The sequence below is a fragment of the Macaca mulatta genome, chromosome X, assembly GCF_049350105.2.
Source record: "Macaca mulatta isolate MMU2019108-1 chromosome X, T2T-MMU8v2.0, whole genome shotgun sequence".
Taxonomy (NCBI): domain Eukaryota; kingdom Metazoa; phylum Chordata; class Mammalia; order Primates; family Cercopithecidae; genus Macaca; species Macaca mulatta.
The window spans coordinates 158681801-158704488 of NC_133426.1; the positions used below are offsets into that span (position 1 = coordinate 158681801).

General features: G+C 37.1%; 1 protein-coding gene across 1 annotated transcript in view; it reads right to left on the minus strand.

The window, feature by feature from the left end:
- Window positions 1-16253, minus strand: part of GABRA3 (gamma-aminobutyric acid type A receptor subunit alpha3) — a 285447-nt gene extending 269194 nt beyond the window's left edge. The window contains exon 1 of the mRNA XM_028841928.2: window positions 16092-16253. The gene's annotated coding sequence lies outside the window, so the exon portion shown is untranslated. The remainder of the gene's footprint in view (window positions 1-16091) is intronic.
- Between the last annotated feature and the right edge of the window lie 6435 nt (window positions 16254-22688).

Consider the following 22688-nt stretch of genomic DNA (forward strand, 5'->3'; position numbering starts at 1 on the left):
GAATAGAGTCCAGAAGTAGATCCATCCATACACAGTCAGTTGATTTTGGACAAGGGTGCCAAGGTAATTCAATGGGCAAAAGATACTCTTGTCAACAAATGGGGCTGGAAAAATGGGACATACATATGGAAAAATATATTATATATGCCTGGAACATTACCTTGCTCCAAACACAAAAGTCATCTAAACATGCACCAAAGGCATAAATCAAAGAACAGAAACTACAAAACTCTAGAACAAAACAAGAGAGAATTATTTTGAACTTAATTAAGACAAAGACTTCTTAGAATACAAAAGGTACAAGTTATACTAGAAAACCCATTAAGAAAATGAAAAGCCACAGGAGGGCAGAATATATTTTCAAAACACATATCTTTTAAATAATTTCTATTATATTTAATATTATATATTGTATTATAGAATGACCCAATAATAAGAACACAAATATCCCAATTTTAAAATGGGCAAACGATTTGAATGGACATTTCTCCAAATGAGATACACAGATGGCTAATAAGCACATGAGATAATGTTCAGTATCATTAGGCATAGGAAAATGCAAATTAAACCACAATGAGCTACCACTACACACTCACTGGAAAGACTGACAAGGCAGGATACAAGGCTAATCTTCAAAAGTCAATAGCCGTCCTATATACTAGCAATGAATAACTGGAATTTGAAATTTAAAATGCACTATTTATGTTACCACCAAAATATGAAATGCTTAGATATAAATCTAACAAAATATGTATATGATATCTTTAAGGAGATTATAAAGCTCTGATAAGAGAAATCAAAGAAGATCTAAATACATGGAGATATATTCCATGGTCATGAATAGGAAGACTCAGTATTGTTGGATAGGAAGATTAATTGTTAGTAAGGTCAGTTCTTCTCAACTGATATATACATTCAATGCAATCCCAACTAAAATCCCAATTATTTATTTTCTAGACATCAATAAACAGATTCTGAAGTTTATATAGGAAGACAAAAGACCCAGAATAGTAAACACTATACTAAAGAACAGGAATAAAGTTAGAAGACTGACACTATCTGATAGGAAACAAGGCAGTGCGGTGTTGGTAAAAGAATAGATGAATATGTCAGTGGAACAGAATAGAGACCCCAGAAATAGATAGACCCACACAAATATAGTCAACTGATCTTTGACAAAGAAGCAAAGGTAATACAAGGGATAAATGATAGTTTTTTCAACAAATGGTGCTGGAATAAATGGCCATCCACTTGCAGAAAAAAGATGAATCTTGACAAAGACCTTACATTCTTAAAAAAAATTAGCTCAACATGGGTCATAGCCAGTAAAATACAAAACCAAAAAACTCCTAGACGATGACATAGGAGAAAAACGAATGATCCATGAAAGTAAAACCTAATAAATTGACCTTCATTAAAATTTAAGATCTTTGCTCTGTGAAACGCACTGTTAATAGTATGAAAATACATGCCATAGACTAGGAGAAAATATTTGCAAAACATATATCTGGTACAGAACTTATATTGAAAATATATACAGGACTCTTAAACTGAACAATAAGAAAACAGTCCAGTTAAAAATGAGCAAAAGAACTGAAGAGACAGCTCAGCAAAAAAGATAAGATTACAAATAAGCATGTAAAAAGATGCTCAACTCTTACATCGCTAGGGAATTGAACACTAAAACAACAATGAAGTATCACTACACACCTATTAGAATGTCCAAAATCCAAAATGTAGACAACACCAAATGCTAGTAAACATGTGGAGCAATAGGAATGCTCATTTATTGCTGATGGCAGTACAAAATGATATAGCCACTTTGGAAGACAGTCAGGCAGTTTCTTACATAGCTAAACATAGTTTTACCATATGATCCAGCAATTGCACTCCTTGGTATCTACCCAAATGAGTTGAAAACTTATATCCACACAAAAACCTGCTCACAAACACTTATAGCAGCTTTATTCATAATTGCCAAAACTTGGAAGTAACCAAGATGTCCTTCAGTAGGTGAACGGATAAACAAAATGTGGTACAGTCTATGTGTTTATCCACACAATTGAATATTAATCAGCAATAAAAAGAAATGAGTTATCAAACCATGATAATACATGGAAAAATCTGAAATACATATTGCTAAGTGAAAGAACCCAGTCTTAAAAGCGACATACTGTAAGATTTCAACTATATGACATTTTGGAAAAAGCAAAACTATAGAGAGAGTGAAAAGATCAGTGGTTGCTAGAGGTTCAGGCTGGAGGGAGGGATGAACAGGTATAAAACAGGAGATTTTTAGGGCAGAGAAACTATTCTATATTATACAATAATGGTGAATATATGTTACACATTGTCAAAATTCATAGAAATGTAGAACACAAAGAGTGTACACAAATGCAAGCTATAGACATGAGTTAATAATAATATATCAATATCAGTTTATCAATTGTAACAAATGTACCACATTAAAGACATTAATAATAAGGGAAACTGGGGTAGGGGGATGGGGTAACTCAGTTTAATTTTTTTGTAAATCCAAAACTGTTCTAAAATAAAGTTTATTATTAATTATTATTATTATTATTATTATTATTATTATTATTTGAGATGAAGTCTCACTCTGTCACCCACGCTGGAGTGCAGTGGCGCCATCTCGGCTCACTGGAAACTCCACCTCCCAGTTTCAAGTGATTTGATTCTCCTGTCTCAGCCTCCAGAGTAGCTGAGATTACAGACACCCACCACCACCCCAGGCTAATTTTTGTATTTTTAGTAGAGACGGGGTTTCCCCATGTTAGCCAGGCTGGTCTCGAACTACTGACCTCAAGTGATTCACCCGCCATGGCCTCCAAAGCACTGGGATTACAGGCGTGAGCCACCGCGCCCGGCCTAATTTTTTAAAGACTGAAAATACCAAGTGGTGGTGGGGATAATGAGCAGCTGAGACTCTTACACACTGCTGGTGGGAATGCAAAATTATATAGCCACTTTGGAGAACAGCTTGACAATTTCTTATAAAGTTAGACATTTACTTTGCATATAACCCCAGAAGTCCCCTTCTAGGTATTTACCTAGCATAAATAAAAATATATGTGAAGCAAAAACCTGTACAAGAACATTTATAACAGCATTGCGACAGCATTATTTATCATGGCTAAATAGTGGGAAAAAAACAAACGTCTCTAAACTGTTGAATGAATAAATTTCTCGGCAATAATAAAGAATAAACAATAATGAAAATATGCAACAACATGGATGAATCCTAAAAGTAAGTGCTAATTAGAAGAAGCCGGACACAAAAGACTACATACCAAATGTTTCCATTGATGTGATAGCATAAAAGAAACAACACTTTGAGGACAGTAAACCTAAGACCTAAAACCATAAAATTCCTAGAAGAAAACCTAGGCAATATTCAGAACATAGGCATGAGCAAAGACTTCATGTCTAAAACACCAAAAGCAATGGCATCAAAAGCCAAAATTGACAAAGGGGATCTAATTAAACTAAAGAGGTTCTGCACAGCAAAAGAGACTATCATCAGAGTGAACAGGCAACCTACAGAATGGGAGAAAATTTTTGCAATCTATCCAACTGACAAAGGGCTACTATCCAGAATCTACAAAGAACTTAAACAAATTTACAAGGTAAAAACAAACAATCCCATCAAAAAGTGGGCAAAGGATATGAACAGGCACTTCTCAAAAGAAAACATTTACGCAGCCAACAAACATGAAAGAAAGCTCATCATCGCTACTCATTAGAGAAATGCAAATCAAAATCACAGTGAGATACCATCTCACACTGGTTAGAATGGCAATCATTAAAAAGTCAGGAAACAACGGATGCTGGAGAGGATATGGAGACACAGGAACACTTTTACACTGTTGGTAGGAGTGTAAATTAGTTCAACCATTGTGGAAGACAGTGTGGCAATTCCTCAAGGATCTAGAACTAGAAATACCATTTGACCCAGCAATCCCATTACTGGGTATATACCCAAAGGATTATAAATCATGCTACTATAAAGACACATGTACCTGTATGTTTATTGTGGCACTGTTCACAAATACTTAGAACCAACCCAAATGTCCATCAGTGATAGACTGGGTAAAGAAAATGTGGCATATATATATACCACAGAATACTATGCAGCCATAAAAAAGGATGAGTTCATGTCCTTTGCAGGAACATGGATGAAGCTGGAAACCATCATTCTCAGCAAACCAACACAAGAACAGAAAACCAAACACTGCATGTTCTCACTCATTAGTGGGAGTTGAACAATGAGAACACATGGACACAGGGAGGAGAACGTCACACACTGGGGCCTGTCAGGAGGTGGAGGGCTAGGGGAGGGATAGCATTTGGAGAAATACCTAATGTAGGTGACAGGTTGATGGGTGCAGCAAACCACCATGGCACATGTATATCTATGTAACAAAACTGCACGCTCTGCACATGTACTTCATACTTATAGTATAATTTTAAAAAAGAAAAGAAAAAGAAAATAGATAGATGGTTTCCTGGAATTGTAGGTAGAAGAAAAGAATTGACTGCAAAGGGGCCCAAAAGAATCTGTTATGGTAAGGGAAATTTTCTCTATCCTTACTGTGATGGCACTGGTGGTAGTGGTTACACAATCATATACATGTGTCAGAACTTAAACTGTACACTTACAAAGGGTAAGTTTTATTTTATGCTAATTATACATTAATAAATCTGACTAAAAAATAAAGTTGACTGGGACTAAATCTAATATGTAAGAATATTATCAATAAATTTACCAACCTTCATCAAAGGTTGCAAAAAGTCCTGAATAAATGCCAAGATATAACATATTCATAAATAGGAAATCTCTGTCAAAAGGATGTCAATTCTTCTTCAAATCATTCTAAAGATTCAATATAATTTCAAGAAAAAAAAACATTACTTTCTTGTAATTTGGTAATTTCATTTTAAAATTAAGGTAAGTGAGGAAAGGACCAAAAATAAGATGATCCAGAAAAAGAAAGAAAAGTGGTGTGAGTGTGGATGAAGGCAGTGTACAGTAACTTGAATTTACAAATATACAAATATCAAATTCATTATAAAGCATTTGTAAGTAAAACAACACAAATGTAGACAAATAGATTAATGAAACACAATAAAGAGCCAGAAATAGACTCAAACATGTATAAAAATTAGGCAATGTGGTGGAGTTTGCTTTCTAAACTAGTTGTGTATAAACGACATTTAAAACAAATAGTATTTTACATGGAAAAAAACTGCTTAATATTTTACATTACATACAAAAATAAAATCCAGATGGATTAAATAACTAAATGTAAAGAAAATTTCTTGAACTCTTCAACAAAATTTTGGAGGACATTTTTTATGATCACAGTATCAGTTATATCTCTTAAAGCATGACACAAAAAGCACAATTCATGGAGGAAAAGATTGATAAACCTGACATGAAAATTTAAAACTTCTGTAATGATAAAGGACCCCATAAACAAAATAGAAAGCGAAGTAACATTATAGAAGCAGATATATGATATGTATATCTCAAAAATAATTAGTATCCAGAATATATAAATAAGTCTTACAAATCAGTAAGAAGAAGCAACTGAATAGAAAATTAAGCAAATGTGGGTGGCCCTGAGTGTCATGTTTGGAGGGATGTGGAAAGGAATGAAACAGGGGCTAGACACAAAGAAAGTTAAAGGTTATATATAATGTTTTATTTCTTTTATTTAAACATATCAGAAACCAAAACGACAAAATGCTAACAGTTGTTCACTCTAGTAGTATATATGTGGTTACTTGTTCATTGTTTTGAAAGACTCTCTGAGTTTCCCTTAAACTTCCAAAATAAAAAAAGGGAAAAAAAAAACAAGAAAATAACTTGTAAACTATAAATTTATAATAATAAACTTGAGCAAAGTAAAAAAAATAGAAGTTAAAATTATAAATACTAATTTTCTGCATAATCAATTAGCAGAAATAATGGTAGAAAGATTCCCTTCACAAAATTAAGAGCATAAAATAAATGTTACTGCTATCCATTCTATACAGATAAATCTAGGCTTAGAGAGGCTACACAGCTAGTAAGTAGAAGAGCTGAGGTAATAAAAATTATTTTAAAGCTACAACAATATTTAAACTTCGTAAATAGGACAAGAAGAGACAGACTAAAAGAAATGAAGAATAGATAAATTCCAAACAGTATCTACTATATATATTACAATTTGTATATATTGCAGATCAGTGTTAATGAATGAATTATTCAGTGTTTGGTGCTATGAAACAATTGGCAGGGAAAACAATTTAGAAAATTACCTCACACCACACAGCAAAATAAATTTCAGAGGGATTAAACATAAGCAATAAAAACTAAAACAAAATTCATTTAAGCACTTATCCAATTTTGAATGAGGAAGAAATTCTTAAACACGAATTCATCAGAAGAAATTACAAATGAAAAGATAAATATAATTACATAAAATTAAGATTAGTATGCATAAAAGTCTATTTAAAATGTAAACTTTTAAATTTAAACGTTTAAAATGTAAGTGGGAGAATATTTTCCCTACATTTGACAGAAAAAGGTCTAATGGGTCAACTAAATATACATTGCCCATAAAAATTGTAAAAAATGTAAGTTCTTAATGGAACATGTACAAAGATCAAAAATAGATGTTCATAGAAATGAAACAAAATTGATCAAAAAAGTATTCAATCTCATTATAATAAAAGAAACACATATTAAAACAGTAAGGTACCATTTTATCCCTATCATATTGGTAAATATTTTAAAAGAATGACAATAGCCAGCACTGTCATAAGTGTATGAGCAGTAATCAACAATCTATCTTATATAGTGGAACACCTTCACATATATATGAAGAGCCTTTAAAAAAATAGTATCTTCAGACCCAGTAATGCCTTTCATAAAAACTCATCTTAATAATTCATTCAACAAACATTTACTAAGTATCCACAATATGTCAGACCTTATTGTAGGTTCTAGGGGATATAAGGGTGAAGAAAATGGAGAAAAAAATGCCCGTGCTTGAGGGACTTACACCCTAAAACAGGAATCCAGACAAATAGATGTAAGGTATCTAGTCTATTAGGTGATGACACAAGCCAAAGGTTTAAAAAAGTAAAGCAAGAAAGGGGAAGAGTAAGTGTTGGAAAAGATGGGTTTGCATTTTTATGTGAGATCGTTTAGAATTCAAATGTGACATTTGAATAAAGATCTAAAAAGGTGAGGTTCAAAGAAGCAAAAATAATTTAAATGATCAATATGTGATCTGTCATACAATTATAGCAGAAATTGAAAACTGAAAAGTATGCAGCTATTAAAAATTGTTTGAAGGCTGCTGAACGATGTGGGGAAATGCTAACAATATAATACCAATGAAAAAGTCAGATCAAAAGACTGGATTAAGAAAATGTGGCACATATACACCATGGAATACTATGCAGCTATAAAAAAGGATGAGTTCCTGTCCTTTGTAGGGACGTGGATGAAGCTGGAAACCATCATTCTCAGCAAACTATCGCAAGGACAAAAATACCAAACACCTCATGTTCTCATAGGTGGGAATTGAACAATGAGAACACTTGGACACAGGAAGGGGAACATCACAGATTCCTTTTCATATTATCTCTGTATATATCCTATCAATGTATCTCTCTGGAGAACCCTGATTACAACAATGACATTATAGAATAATCATGTAATATAGAATGAGGCAAACTTGAGTTTGACCTTGAACCTTGCCTCATTTTAGCTGTACCATAAGTTATGTATCTTCCGGGAGTCTTGGTTTCTTCATGTATAACATGAGTAAAATAATATTTACTTGACTGGTTTGCACCAAGAAACAAACAGGATAATATGTGCCAGGCACCTGGCACATCATAAAGTGCTCAACAAATGCACAGTAGATGCTGTCAGTGCCTGCCCTCAACTAGATCTCCTCACCCCTACCATTTCAGTGCACTCCAACCCAACTCCCAACCACCAGCATATGCATTTCCTTGCCTTTCTCCTGCTGCAGCCTGCTTTCCCACCAAGAAGGCAGGCCTGAAATGCCAGGGAACAAATGCTCCCTGGGAGCAGCCCTTGGCAACTAACTATAAGGGCCAGTATGTAAAGACCCTGCTCCCTCGATGCCTGAGTGGGATGGCTTTGAGAGCTGTATGGTTTACACTGTTCCCAGAGGTTCTCCACTGGGACTAAGCACCAGTCCTCCACACTGAAGGCTGGCTTGTGAAATGCCCTTTCTTGGCTGTGTTGCTTCTCTGTCACTCTTCTTCATGCTTCTCCCCATGATCCCTCTTTACCTCCTAAACTACAGTAGTCCTCCTTACGGAGATATGTTCTGAGAACCCCAGTGGATGCCTGAAACTGCAAATAGTACCAAACCCTATATATACTGTATTTTTTCCTATACAGACATATCTATAATTAGGCACAATAAGAGATTAACAACAATTACTTCTAATAAAATAAAACAATTATAACAATAAAAAAAAGAAAAAGGTCAAAAATAGTACATATAAGATGTGATTCCAATTACATAAACATATAAACACATCTGAAAGGAAATACAGCAAGTTATCTCTGGACTAGGGATTTAGGGGTTTTTTTTAAAAAAAAAAGTCTCCTCATTTTCAAAATTTTCTGTAATGAGGTTGTTTTACTTTTATAATCAGGAAAAAACAATTTGATGGTAGATATTACAATCTTAAGGTATATTAGAAAATATACACAATTTTTTAAATGGAAGTGCTAGCCATTCATGCTTAAAGTACTGGGTCCCATTTTGGACATCATACATTAAGAGGGATACTGAAGATGGAAGTGTCTACTGTAGAAATTTCTCAAAATATGTATCACATAAGCTCAAGAACTAGCAATATATAGACTGAAGAAAAGATGAGAAGAAGAACAACAATGGTTAAACATTTGAATGGCCATTATGAAGAAGGGGAACGGCAATTATACAGTATTGCTGTTGCTCCAAGGTGCAAGACCAATAGGTTGAATTCAGAAGACAGATTGCAGGTCAGTATGAAGAATAACTTGCTAACAACCAAGCTGTCTATTATCTGGTGGTGTTAAGCAACCTTTCCTGAAACCATTCACACTGAAAATAGATGACCATATGTACTGGGTGATAAGACTGCCATTACATGATTGTTAAGGGCCCTGCCATTTCTGAGCTCCTCTTGTACTATTTTGAAAAGATATTTTATACTATGGTCACTTACATAATTCCATCTCCATCCACCTCCCCTTCCCTTCAAAAATATATATAATACTTGCGTTTTTTAAAAAATCAGTTTTTAAAGAGAAAAGTACCCTTCAAAATATATGTCCTGGAGATTTTTATTCCCCCTTCTGTGTATATTCAGCAGACATATTTTGTGCAGACATCAATATGTTTAAAATCATGCTTTTAAGTATAAAAATGCTTTTATATTACCAACCAGTGTTTCCCTTCACATATATCTTCCCCCCAGGAAGAGACTACCTGGACCATTACATTTCAGAATGAGATAATCACCTTGCACGTATTTTTTTGTTTTTGTTTTTGTTTTTGTTTTTTGGGAGGGGGGACGGAGTCTCGCTCTGTCACCCAGACTGGAGTGCAGAGGCGCAATCTCGGCTCACTGCAAGCTCCGCCTCCTGGGTTCACGCCATTCTCCTGCCACAGCCTCCCGAGTAGCTGGGACTACTGGCGCCCGCCAGCACACCCGGCTAATTTTTTGTATTTTTAGTAGAGACGGGGTTTCACTGTGTTAGCCAGGGTGGTCTCGATCTTCTGACCTCGTGATCCTCCCGCCTCGGCCCCCCAAAGTGCTAGGATTACAGGCGTGAGCCACTGCGCCCGGCCACCTTGCACGTATTTAACAGTATCATGCCCCATCTTATTCTCAGTGACTTTAGTTTATTTCAAACCAGCAGTAATAGAAATATCACCTAATATCCAACTTTACTATATATTTTACAATATAGTCAGTTCTTTCCTTAACTTTGAGGACAGTTCACAATTTCGGTCACCTCAGGAATAAAACAAGGAAGGTGTATTTCAACGACCTCTTCTAAAGTCTGTGAATACTTCCACCAAAATTATCAACCTTCAGAATTCTGTATAAAGTTATTAGTGTCGCTTATATAAGTGACCGAACCTGAGCTACCTGCACAGAACCGTGATAACACAATATAGAGCAGAACATGAACTATAGAACCTCACAGCTTGGAGGGTCTTTGTAAATATCTTAATAGATTCATGTCAGTCACCCTGTTCAAAACCCTTTTCCAAACCTCCCCCCACATTATTTTACAGATATGGAAACAGGCTCAAACAAGACAAGTGATATGTCAAAACAAACCGAGTATCCAAGTCAGGACTAGGCTATCAGAAATCCCATTTTAAGAGGGATTTTTAATATCAAATTCTTCATACTTTTTATCAAGTGCCTCTTCCTATAAATTGCTGAATTGAGAGAGTTGGAGGACCTGGGAAAGGCACTGGGTCTTTGTGAGTTTCAGTTAAGCCACACGACATATAACCTAGTTTTTAAGTAAGTCACTGCTCCTGTGGACATGAGCCTGGAGGGACCCTTACCTTCCCTTACTGTTGCAGCACAATCATCTGCCATACATTTGCAAAATGGGTATGCATCATCCAGCTGAAGTGTTGGTAAGCACTGTGACCATCAGAGTGGGAAGGACTGTTATAAACCAGATATCATTTATCACTACTCAACTCTGTTGTGAAGTTTAATAATGGTGACCACACCTTTCTTCTTGAAGTGGTACATTTTCCTCTACATATGAATCACAATTTATGACTATGTAGTTCAGTAGTTTGTCAAATAATGTCTATCTCACTACCTAAACCATGAGCCCAGGATGGCAACAACTTTGTCTGTTTTGCTCACCATTATATTCTCCATGCCTAGTAAATGGTATGTATGCAATAAATAAATTAGAAGGTGCCTCTCCTCTCTTAGCACCTTCAAAACATACTCTTCTAATTTTCCTTCCATATCTCTGACTTTTTCTCCTTTGTAGCCTTCACATAAGGGTCATCGTTTTCCCCCATATCCTAAAAAAAAAAAAAAAAACAAAAAACAAAAAAAAAACACAACGCATTCTTCAAAGTACCACCCCTGAATCTCTTTTATTCTATTTCAAGTATTGAGAGGCAATGACTCTCAAATCACTCTCTCCAATTGACTTCTTTCCAGAGTTCCAATCCCATATTTTCAAATGTGCTCAGTACCTTTTACTGGGCTACAACAATATTACTACTTGTGTGGCCCCAGGCAAATCAAGTCACTCACCCTGTCAAGATGGGTTTGCTCATCCCTAAAATGAGAGAGTTGCATCTCTTTTACATATAAAGTCCTAATTCTCCCATCTAGCATTCAATATGATTTATAGTCAAGCCCTCCACCTATCTTGCCAAACACATCTCACGTAAGTATTTCTGCATACACTTTACTCCAACACAACTAGCCTCTGAATAAAATACCTTTCCCATCCCCTAATTCTGCATACTCAAAGTTTGTCTAATCTTCAAAGCTCATTTCAAATGCCACTTCCAGGAAGGTGTCTTTGATCTCCTGAAAGCCCTTTGCTTCCCTTTTATGGGTGTAGATCTCATCTCCTAATACTATAGTTGTTTGTATACTTCTTCTCTTTCCTACTTGACTGTGTCATCTTGGAGGTCAGAGGCTATTCCTAAATAATCCTGTATCTCCCACATTACCTTTGGTTCATCGTAGGTACTTAGTAACCTCATACTGAACAGATTCCATTAAGCCATGTCAGTTACCCTGCTCAAAGCCCTTTAATCAGTCCCACTCTTTCTAGAATAAAGACCAACAGCCTTATAATGGTCCACTCCAGCAATCCCTTCAAAATAAAATTGAGATACCAAGTAACTCTCTGAAGTAGTCAAGTTGGATTTCTATCCACTCTAAGAAATTTTTAAAATGGGATGAATCCTGTTTCCCCAATACAGAAGAAAGCCCAAATTACCTTTCCTTTATTGAATGTATGGCCCCACAACTAATGTCTAATGGTTCATTCATTTACTTAAAAAACATCTGTTAAGCACCTACTCTATGTCATACACTAGGCTAAAGGCTAACGGTATAATAAACTGAACTGATACAGCCCCTCACCCACTTGGAATACATAACTGAAAGTATAATTTGTATAAACTCTAAGGAAATTAAGAGTTTTAAGAAAAAACAAACATTTTATCTGTCACAACACATAATGCAACTTTGTGTAAATGTTGAATTCTTCATTAAAGGAGATATTTAACTGTAGAGTAAAAGATCATCGAGAGGTGATTTAGAAATTAAAGCTGGGTGTAATTTGGGCCTCTTAAATTAGGTGGGCAGATAGCCTAGACCAGCGCACTCAAAATGTAGCCCGCCAATCAGTGCCTGTCTGTGAACTTTTATTACCAGACTGTAATGACCAAAGTACAGAAGTACTTAGAAAATATTACACTTAGAAAATATTACTTAGTACTTAGAAAATATTACTTAGAAATATTACTTAGAAAATAGTACTTAGAAAATATTACACTTAGAAAATATTACAGCAATTTGAAAAAATCATTTTATGTTCGTAGAATCTAATAATACAAATGTGGGCTTATCTTTCGTATGTCTTTTCTTTCATTTTCTAGCAATTCATGGTTAATTTATTTTATTAAATTAACAGTCTTCTGTGATGGATTAGGAAAAGACAAACAACAACAATAACAACAAAAAACATTTTCCTTCACTAGGGGAGTTTGACCAGTACTCTACTAGAGCTTTGCTACTTGAAGTGTGGTCAGTGGAACAGCAGTTTCAGGATCACCTAATATCTTGTTAAAATGCAAAATCCAAGGCCCCTGCCATAGACTCTCTGAATCACAATTTGCATTTTGAAAAGATTCCCAGGAGATATTTTTACACATTAAAGTTTGAGAAACACTGGCCTAACGATTTCTGAAGCCTCTCATAACTCTGAAATCTTATATTTACTTTAGATAAAGAATTTCAGAGTTGAAAGACCCTTAGAGATACAGTCCACTTCAACATCTTATAGATGGAAAAACTGAGGCACATGGAGGGGAAGTCATATGTCCAAGATAATTGGCAAATCATCAGAGCTAGGAATGGAACCCAAATTTGCTAACAGCCAAGTCAGTGTTCCATTCTAGCAACCACATACTCACCCCTTTCCACCCAGTCCCTCTGTATTGTATCCCCTCAATGATGTAATTATTCCTGAGGTGTTTTCTGATAAAATAGTTTATTCTTCTACCTTCTGTATACTGTATGAACCTTGAACTACCACTACTTCAAATGTGCTTTTCTTTATTAAATTAGAAAATTTCATAATTTTCTTTACAAAAATTCCTGCCACTCAAATCTTCCCACATGCCTATTGTCTGGATGCCATATAGACATTCTGGGGGCTTTAGAAGGACCAGTACTAACCAATTTCTGGTCTTTAGGAATATGAAAGCGACCTTCCTTGCTCCCAACAGTCCAGTTGACACCAGATATCAAACTCATCCAAGGAAGAGAACATACACTATCAGGGCTGTTTTGGAAAACTCCGTAGGGTCAATTCGTGGCTAACAAACAAGTGGGCTATTAGGCCATATTAAAAATAGTCTAGGCCCCACGTGGTGGCTCACGCCTGTAATCCCAGCACTTTGGGAGGCCAAGGCGGGCAGATCACGAGGTCAGGAGATCAGGACCATGGCGAAACCCCGTCTCTACTAAAAACACCAAAAATTAGCTGGGCGCAGTGGTGAGCACCTATAGTCCCGTCTATTCGGGAGGCTGAGGCAGGAGAATGGCGTGAACCTGGGAGGTGGAGCTTGCACAAGCTGAGATCCGGCCACTGCGCTCCAGCCTGGGTGACAGAGCAAGACTCCATCTCAAAAAAAAAAAAAAAAAAAGAATAGTACAATTTCCAGCATAAAGTAAATGATAATCCTTTACTCTGTGGTCTTATTGGATCCAAGAGTTAAGAGGGAGGCATGATTGCTGTCTTCAACTAACTGAAGAACTATTATTAAGAAAAAGCAAATTTGTTCCAGACAGTCCCAAAGAACCAATGAATATAAGTTACTGGGAAACAGATTTTGGCTTATAATGGGGAATACTTTCTGACAATCACAGTTGCACAATGACACAAAGAGCCACGTAATGAGCTCTCTATCACTGCAGGGAGTTCAAATAGAAATCAGTCAACAAATTGGATGCTTAGGATAAATTCAAGAACTGAGTAGAGAAATAAAGCTTAATGACTGACCTTTTGGGCTCCCTCCAGTTCCAAGGTTTTAGTATTCTAAAATTTTCAGCACAGAATAACTCCAAATGCTCAGGAAATTAGAATAAGGTCTGTTTTTTAAAGGCGCAGTTTGGAGCATGTTGGGTGGATGAGGCTATAAAAAGTGAAGTACTATTTTCAAGGAAAGCAAGCTGACCAATGAAAGTCTTTCGTGCAGCCCCTTCCAGAAATCCAGGTGAAGCCTGGCTCCAGGCTAAGTTCCTGTTACTCTACACAAAAGCTAGGCCACTACTTTCCAAAAAATCTTGCCAAGCCACACTGTACCTATTGTATCTACACTTGCCTAACAAAGGTGCATAATTCTCCCCAAGAAGGCAGTAGTGCTTCATGGTTATGACCATGGATTCTGGAACCAGGTTGCCAGTGTTTTAATTTCCAACTGGGACATTTAATTGCTCTGCAATCTTGGACAAGTTACTTAACCTCTCTGTGCCTCAGTTTTGTCAGTAAACCAAAGATAATAATAGTGTCTGTTATTCAATGCACTATTCTGCCACAATAATTTAATGAAGTAATATACACTAAACAGTCCAGAATTCAAAATATACTACACACTAAATAATGTTAGCAATTAGTATTAGGAATGTCATAATTACTACCATAGGCACAGCAGTGTCACTCACTTAGAAAGCTCCCATCAAACAATTAGATCCCTTCCCCTACCAGTTCAGAGGGGCTATACTACAAGAGCCTCAATCAGTCTTTGCATAGCTCCAGACAACCAGAACTTGCTGTCTCTCCATAAGCCAAACTATTCATGCTAGTAATCCTACCTCATCACCCTGCTTTTCATCAATCCAACAGCCACCCTTCCCCCAGTCCTCTTGCCCATGCCACCCGCAGCCACAGTCAGAGGAGCAGTAAACTGGGAGGCCAGTTCCAGACAAACCATCAGGTGTTTCCTCCCTTCCAAGGACACAGCTGGACTTAACATGATGCCTATGAGTGGGATGGGGTGGGGTATCTGAATCTCTGATCTAGGATGTCAACTCAACTACCTGGAATTGAGGGTGGGCAAGCAATGGAGCTTCTCTCAGGGAAACAAGGCAAACCTCCCAAGTTTGTGGAGGAAGTCAGGCCCAACCCCACAGCGAGCCCCTTAAAGGAAGGGGGGAGGGCTCAATCTGCTTTAAAGGAAGCAGTTATTTACAACTTTCTACTCACTTGCATGTGGGGGAGGTAATGGGGAGATGGGGAAAGAGGCTGCAAGGTACCCTCCTTCTTTATTTCCAGCAGTGAGAAGCAGCTGCGGAGAAAGAGTTAAAGAAGGGAGAAAGCTCCAGCCATTACTCCATCCCTGGTGCCTAGAGCTGTCTGGGGGGTCATGACAGTGCTGTCTGCTTTGGCTAGGGGCCACTCCGTGGCTTTCTGCAGCAGCTGCTGGGGCCCCCCAAGCAATTTGCAAGGTCAGTGCTGACCTGCTTCCAAAGAGGAACAAAACAATTCACTGACAATGAAGCAAATCACGCACATACCACATCGCAACCCCCCTTCCTCAAATCGGGTTTTACCTCAGTGTCTCCCTGCTCAGATGCCGCCTCTGGGCTTCCACCAGCCCCACTGGGGAACCCAGGATAGCATCACAGCTGCAGAGCATGCCTCGCCTCCCGGCCAACCCAAGGAGACTCTCGGTACGGGGGAGAGATGCTATCGCTAAAAGAGACCTGAGCTTGGGGGAGGGGGAAGAAGGAACATCAATGTTTCTTACCGAGCTCTACAGTCTGAGCGGAGAGGAGAGAAGGATGAATGAACTGAAACAAGTTGGAGGTTGAGCCCTGACAGAGCTCGGCTTCTGGCTTCTTCTTCTCTCTCTGGGTCTCTCTCCTGGTCCCTCTCTCGGTCTGTCTCTCTGGTTTGCTCGCTAGCTTGCTTGCGCGCGCTCGCTCTCGCTCTCTCTCTCTCTCTCTCTCTCTCTCTCTCTCTCTCTCAATCTGCCTCCCTCCCTCTCTGTCAGTTTCTCCCTCCCCTCCTCCCCTCCCCTTCTCCCCTCCCCCTTTGCTGGCTTTAGGTTCACCACTGGTGCTTAGCACGCGGCTGTGCTGGGGCTGTGAATACAGCACTTGCAAGGCTTTAGATGTGGTTGTTTTACGAAATACTAAAGTAGTATTTTATTCCTTAAAGCATCCAACAGAGAAATAGAGGGAAGCCCAGAGAGAAAGGGAGGAGCAGAGGAAGCAAAGGGAAGAGAAAGAGAGCAAAAGGGTAAGAGAGAATAGGAGGATAAAGGAAGTATGGGTTACTGTAGCTGATGTGTGATGCTTACTTGCTGCTCCAAGACTGAAGAGAGCTTCCTCTTTTTTCTCTCTGTCTCCTTTACATCCCTATGGGCGTGCCTTCTAACCCAGGCTCCAAATAAAGGTTTGACAATCCTGTCTGTTCAGATTCCATCTCTGGGGGCAATAATGAGCTAGAAAAATGTACATCAAAGGGGTTGTCATTCATACTCCACTAAGAAGAAAGAGTTCCGCCACATTGATCCCCTATTGACCTAACTTCCACCCCCACCCTCAACCAAGTAGAAGTGCAGACCCAATTCAAAACTGTCAGCTCTAGCTTCCCTGTAGGCAAGACAGACAAGCAGCAGAACCACAATGCTTTCTTTTCAAAAATTCCAAAGGGAATATAGATGTATGTAATTGTGTGAGCCTATACATGAGTTTGCACAAGGGCTAAGATGGGGAAAAGGAGAATTATTGACTCAAAGTATAAAAGAATTATATTCCCATTGGGTCAAAAGAAAAAAAGCAACCTAGGCAAAGCACAGTAACAATGTAGTGTAGGGTGGGAAAAGACCTAGGCTAAAAATAAAATAAAGGAACTTGAGTTTGAGTTCTGCCTCTGAAAATTGCTGTGTTGCTTTCAACGAGTTCTTCAGTCTGGCCCTCAATATCCTCAATGACCAAATGAGTGGTAATGGAAATAAATGATCTTAAAAGACCCTTCCAGAACTAACAGTCTAGGAATCTAAAGACAGGAAAATTCCAGGTGAAGGAGAAGTTGGCCCTTAGAAAATAAAAAATAAACTACCAAATTTCAAAAGTTCTCCAAAGGTGAATCCCCAAATGGGACTCCAAATCACATTTATTCAACATTCCATCTTTCGTGTTTCAGGGATAATACCAATATAAGCACATGAGTAAAGAGCTGTTCCTATCAAAGAATTCAGCATCTGCTTACATATAATGATTAGTATAAAAGTTGTCTTAGTCAAACTCCTCATGTTGTGATTTCTAGTCCTTTTAGAAAAATTCAGAGGGCATCTAATTCAAAGTGAGTTATATAGTGTGTTTAAGTATACTAGTGTCAATATATATACAGTGACTGGGACATAATAGGCATTTACAATGTTGCCTATAGTGTGCCATTTCTATTTAAACTACTATCCTGTTGGTTTTTTTTTTTTTTTTTTTTTTTGCCAAATTTCTAATGCTCTCTACTCCTGCCAGATGAAGTGCATGTGCTACACACCTATACATCTTCAAAAGCATGTGTCCATACATTGAGTAGAAGACAGATGGGTACTCGTAAGCTTAGAGTCACTGAGCTAAAGGGACCCATAAAGATAACCATGTCATTGTACAGAAAAGAAATTAGACTAAATAGAAAATATAACTCACACAAGGTCATAATGAGTCAGTGGCAGAGTCAAGGTCAGTACTCAGATTGCTGACTGCAGGTACAGTATTTTTGTCTATAAAATTAACATGTAACTTGCACATAAAGCAAGTGTGTATGTGGGAAAAAAGCTATAAATACTTTTTCCTGCATAGATACCCATTTTTATGTGTAGGCTTGTTTGCATAAATGTCCATTGGGTTTAATAGATTAGTATACTGGCAAAAAGAAATATTATGAACTGGCATAAGGTTGCTGTATTAGTTTTCTAGGGCTGCCATAACAAATTACCATAAATTCAGTAGCTTAAAACAACAGAAATTTATTGTCTCACAGTTCTGAAGGCCAGAAGTCTAAAATTGAGATGCTGGCAGGGCCAAACTGCTCCAAAAGTTCTAGAGAATGATTTCTTGTCTCTTCCAACTTCTGGTGGTTTCCGGTATTCCTTGGCTTATCACTGAATCTCTGCCTCGGTCTTCAAATGGTCTTCTTCTCTGATTTCTGTGTGCCCAAATCTCCCTCTTTTTTCTTATAAAGACACCAGTCATTGGATTTAAGGTCCACCCTAAATCCAGAATGATTTCATCTCAAGATCTTTAACTAATTCCTTTTGCAAAGACCATACCATTGAAATAAGGTCACATCCTGAGGTTCTAGATGAACATGAATTTTGGGGGACACTATTCAATCTACTATAATTGATAACTTTTCATCTAATAAAGATACCAAACAAACAAATAAACCATCTGGGTGCCATCATTTTTTTAAAGAAAAGATATTTTAATACAAGTACGTTGGATTAAGACACTCTCTGAACAACAACAACAACAAAAACCCTCTTCTCTGAATCATACAATTATAGCTGTATGAAAACCTTACAGTATTTTCATAATTTTCCCACTTGACTGCAAACCAAAAAAACAAAAAAAAAAAAATCCTTTATTAGGAAAACTTCTGACAATGGTGAAGAAGCTTCTATCAGACCAACCCTGATGCAGATAACAATAATAAACAGTGGACCAAATATATAATACAACAAATTAAATGCACTGGAAAGCAATCCATCAACAGGCAAAAATTGAAAGGGAATTAATACTTGAAAGGAGGGAACAATACTAAGTGGGTTTTTCCTTTTCTGGTAATTTTTGCCTGATGGCAGCCCCCAGGCCAAAGCAGTGAATAAACTCTAGAGAAACTAGAATCAATGTTGCAACTGTTAAATGTTTAACAACTGGATCTTGAGGAAAATAAATAAAAAACAAATTCATAGTATTTGCCATTTTCCATGGTGTAAATACTTCTACCATGGACGATTCCATGAACATGAAGTTGAATAGAGATATGCACAGTAGGCATTCACAAACCAGCGTCAGCCAACTCCCACATACAACTGCTTGCAGTCCAAGTGGCTGAAAGAACCAGAGGACAGAATTCAGGATGACCACTGTAGTTGAAAAGCCATGAGAGAAATTCAGTAATTTAAAATACTAGGGAGAGGAAGCCCCAAATTCTGTGTATAAACTACCCAGCTGTCTGGTGAAACCATGAAATATTTATGTGGGGACAGATTCCAAAAAGGCTAAATAAAGCCGAAAGAATTAAACAGAGTTTTCAGGTCTGCCAATGAGGGAAATTTTGGAGTTTCACTTCAGCCACATTAACTGTCTAGTAAAACAAACAAAATCAATGCTCTAGAGAAAAAAATAAAGGTATCCTACAATATATAATTCACAATATTCAGGGGACACTCAAAAATTACTACTAAAGCAAAGAGATAGGAAAATATTACTCATACCCAAGGAAAAAAAAAAATAGAGACCAGCCCTAAGGTAAACCAGATGTTTGAATTAGGAGAAAGAATTTTAAATCACGTATCATAATTACACTAAGGGAAATAAAGAAAAACACATATGTAATAAATTAACAAATAGGAAGTCAGAGTACCTGAAGTAAAATTCAGTGAGTGGGCGTAACAGCAGGTTGAAAATGGCAGAAGAAAGAGTAGTTTCACTGGAAGAAAAATCTAGTGATATTATCTAATCTGAAGTACAGATTCGAGAGAGAAAAGATTGAAAAAGGGCAGAGTGTTAGAAATACATAGGATAATATCAAAGTTATAAACATAATTGGAGTCCCAGATGGCAAACAATGAGAGAAGAGGAAGAAAAAAAATTTGACACAAAAGCCTAACCACAAGACAATATCCCTGATAATTATTGATGGAAAAATCCTCAACAAAACATTAGCAAACCAAATTCAACAATACACTAAAAAGATCATTCATCATGACCAAGTGGGATTTATCCCTGGGATGCAAGGATGGTTCAACATACACAAATCAATCAAAGGGATACATCATAACAACAGAATGAAGAACAAAAATCATATGATCATTTCAATAGATGCTGAGAAAACATTTGATAAAATTCAACATCCCTTCATGATAAAAATCATAAAAACTCAGGAGGCTGAGTCAGGAGAATGGTGTGAACCCAAGAGGTGGAGCTTGCAGCGAGCCGAGATCGTGCCACTGCACTCCAGCCTGGGCGACAGAGCAAGACTCCATCTCAAAAAAAAAAAAAAAAAAAAAAAAAAAAAAAAAACTGGGTGTAGAAGGAACATACCTCAACATAATAGAAACCATATATAGCAGACCTACAGCTAATATGACATTGAATGGGGAAAAACTGAAAGCCTTTCCTCTAAGATCTGGAATGCAAGGATACCCACATTCACCACTGTTATTCAACATAGTACTGGATGACTTAGCTAGAGCAATCAGGCAAAAGAAAGATATAAAGGGCATCCACATTGAAAAGGAGGAAGTCAAATTATCCTTCCTTGCAGATATGATCTTATATTTGGAAAAACCTAAAGACTCCACAAGCACAGGAAATCAAAGCAAAAATGGACAAATGAGATCACATCAAATTACAAAGTTTTTGCCCAGAAAAGGAAGCAATCAATAATGTGAAGAGACAACCCACAGAATGGGAGAAAATATTTGTAAACTACCCGTCTGACAAGGGATTAATAACTAGAATATATAAGGAGTTAAAACAACTCTATAGAAAAAAATCTAAAAATCTGATTCACTAGATAGACATTTCTTACAATAAAACAAATGGCAAACAGGCATATGAAAAGGTGTTTAACAACACTGGTCATCAGGGAAATGCAAATCAAAACTACAATGAGATACCATCTCACCCCAGTTAAAATGGCCTATATAAAAAGGATAGGCAATAACAAATGCAGGCGAGGATGTGGAGAAAAGGGAACCTTTGTACACTGTTGGTGGGAATGTAAATTAGTACAATCACTATGAAAAACAGTTTGGAGGTTCCTCAAAAAACTAAAAATACAGCTACCTCATATGGTATCCAGCAATCTCACTGCCAGGTTTATACCCAAAAGGAAGGATATCAGTATATCAAAGAGATATCTTCACTCCCTGGTACTGCAGCATTATTCACAGCCAAGATTTAGAAGGTACCTAAGTGTTCATCAGCAAATGAATAAAGAAAATGTGGTACATATACACAATGGAATGCTATTCAGACATAAAAAAGAATGAGATCCTGTAATTTGCAACAACATGGATTAAACTGGAGGTCATTGTGTTAAGTGAAATAAGCCAGGCACAGAAGATAAACTTTGCATATTCTCACTTATTTGTGGGAGCTGAAAATCAAAACAATTGAACCCATGGAGATAGAGAGTAGAAGGATGATTACCAGAGGCTGGGAAGGGTAGTGGGGAGGGATGGTTAATGGGTAGAAAAAAATAGAATGAATGAATAAGGCCTAGTATATAATAGCACAACAGGGAGGCTATAATCAATAATAATTTAAGTATACATCCAGAAATGACTAAAATAGCATAATAAGATTATTTGTGACACAAAGGATAAATGTTTGAGGGGATGAATACCTCATTTTGTATGATATGATTATTATGCATTGCATGCCTGTATCAAAACATCTCACATACCTATGAATATACCTACTATATACCCACAAAAATAAAAATAAAAATTATTTTTAAAAGAATGGCTGTGTATTTGCAAATATAATGAAAAACCATCAAATTGAATATATTAAATATGTGCAGGTTTGTGTCTATCAACTATAACTCAATAGAGCTGTTTGAAAAAAAAAACAAACATAACACAAAGTATACATTTACAGATTCAACAAACTCAATAAATTCCAAACAGGATACCACACTCAGGCATATCGTAGTCAAACTACTGAAAAACAAATTTAAATAGAAAACCTTGAAACCATTAGGGAGAAAAAATGCCTACTGAGGAACAGAATTAAATTGACCTATGACCTTTCTTTTTTCTTTTCTTTTCTTTTTTCTTTTTTTTTTTTTTTTTTCTGAGACAGTCTCGCTCTGTTGCCCAGGCTGGAGTGCAGTGGCGCCATCTCGACTGGACTCACTGCAAGCTCTGTCTCCCGGGTTCACGCCATTCTCCTGCCTCAGCCTCCCGAGTAGCTGGGACTACAGGCGCCCGCCACCACGACCGGCTAATTTTTTGTATTTTTAGTAGAGACGGGGTTTCACCGTGTTAGCCAGGATGGTCTCCATCTCCTGACTTCGTGATCCGCCCGTCTTGGCCTCCCAAAGTGCTGGGATTACAGGTGTGAGCCACCGTGCCCGGCCAACCTGTGACCTTTCATAA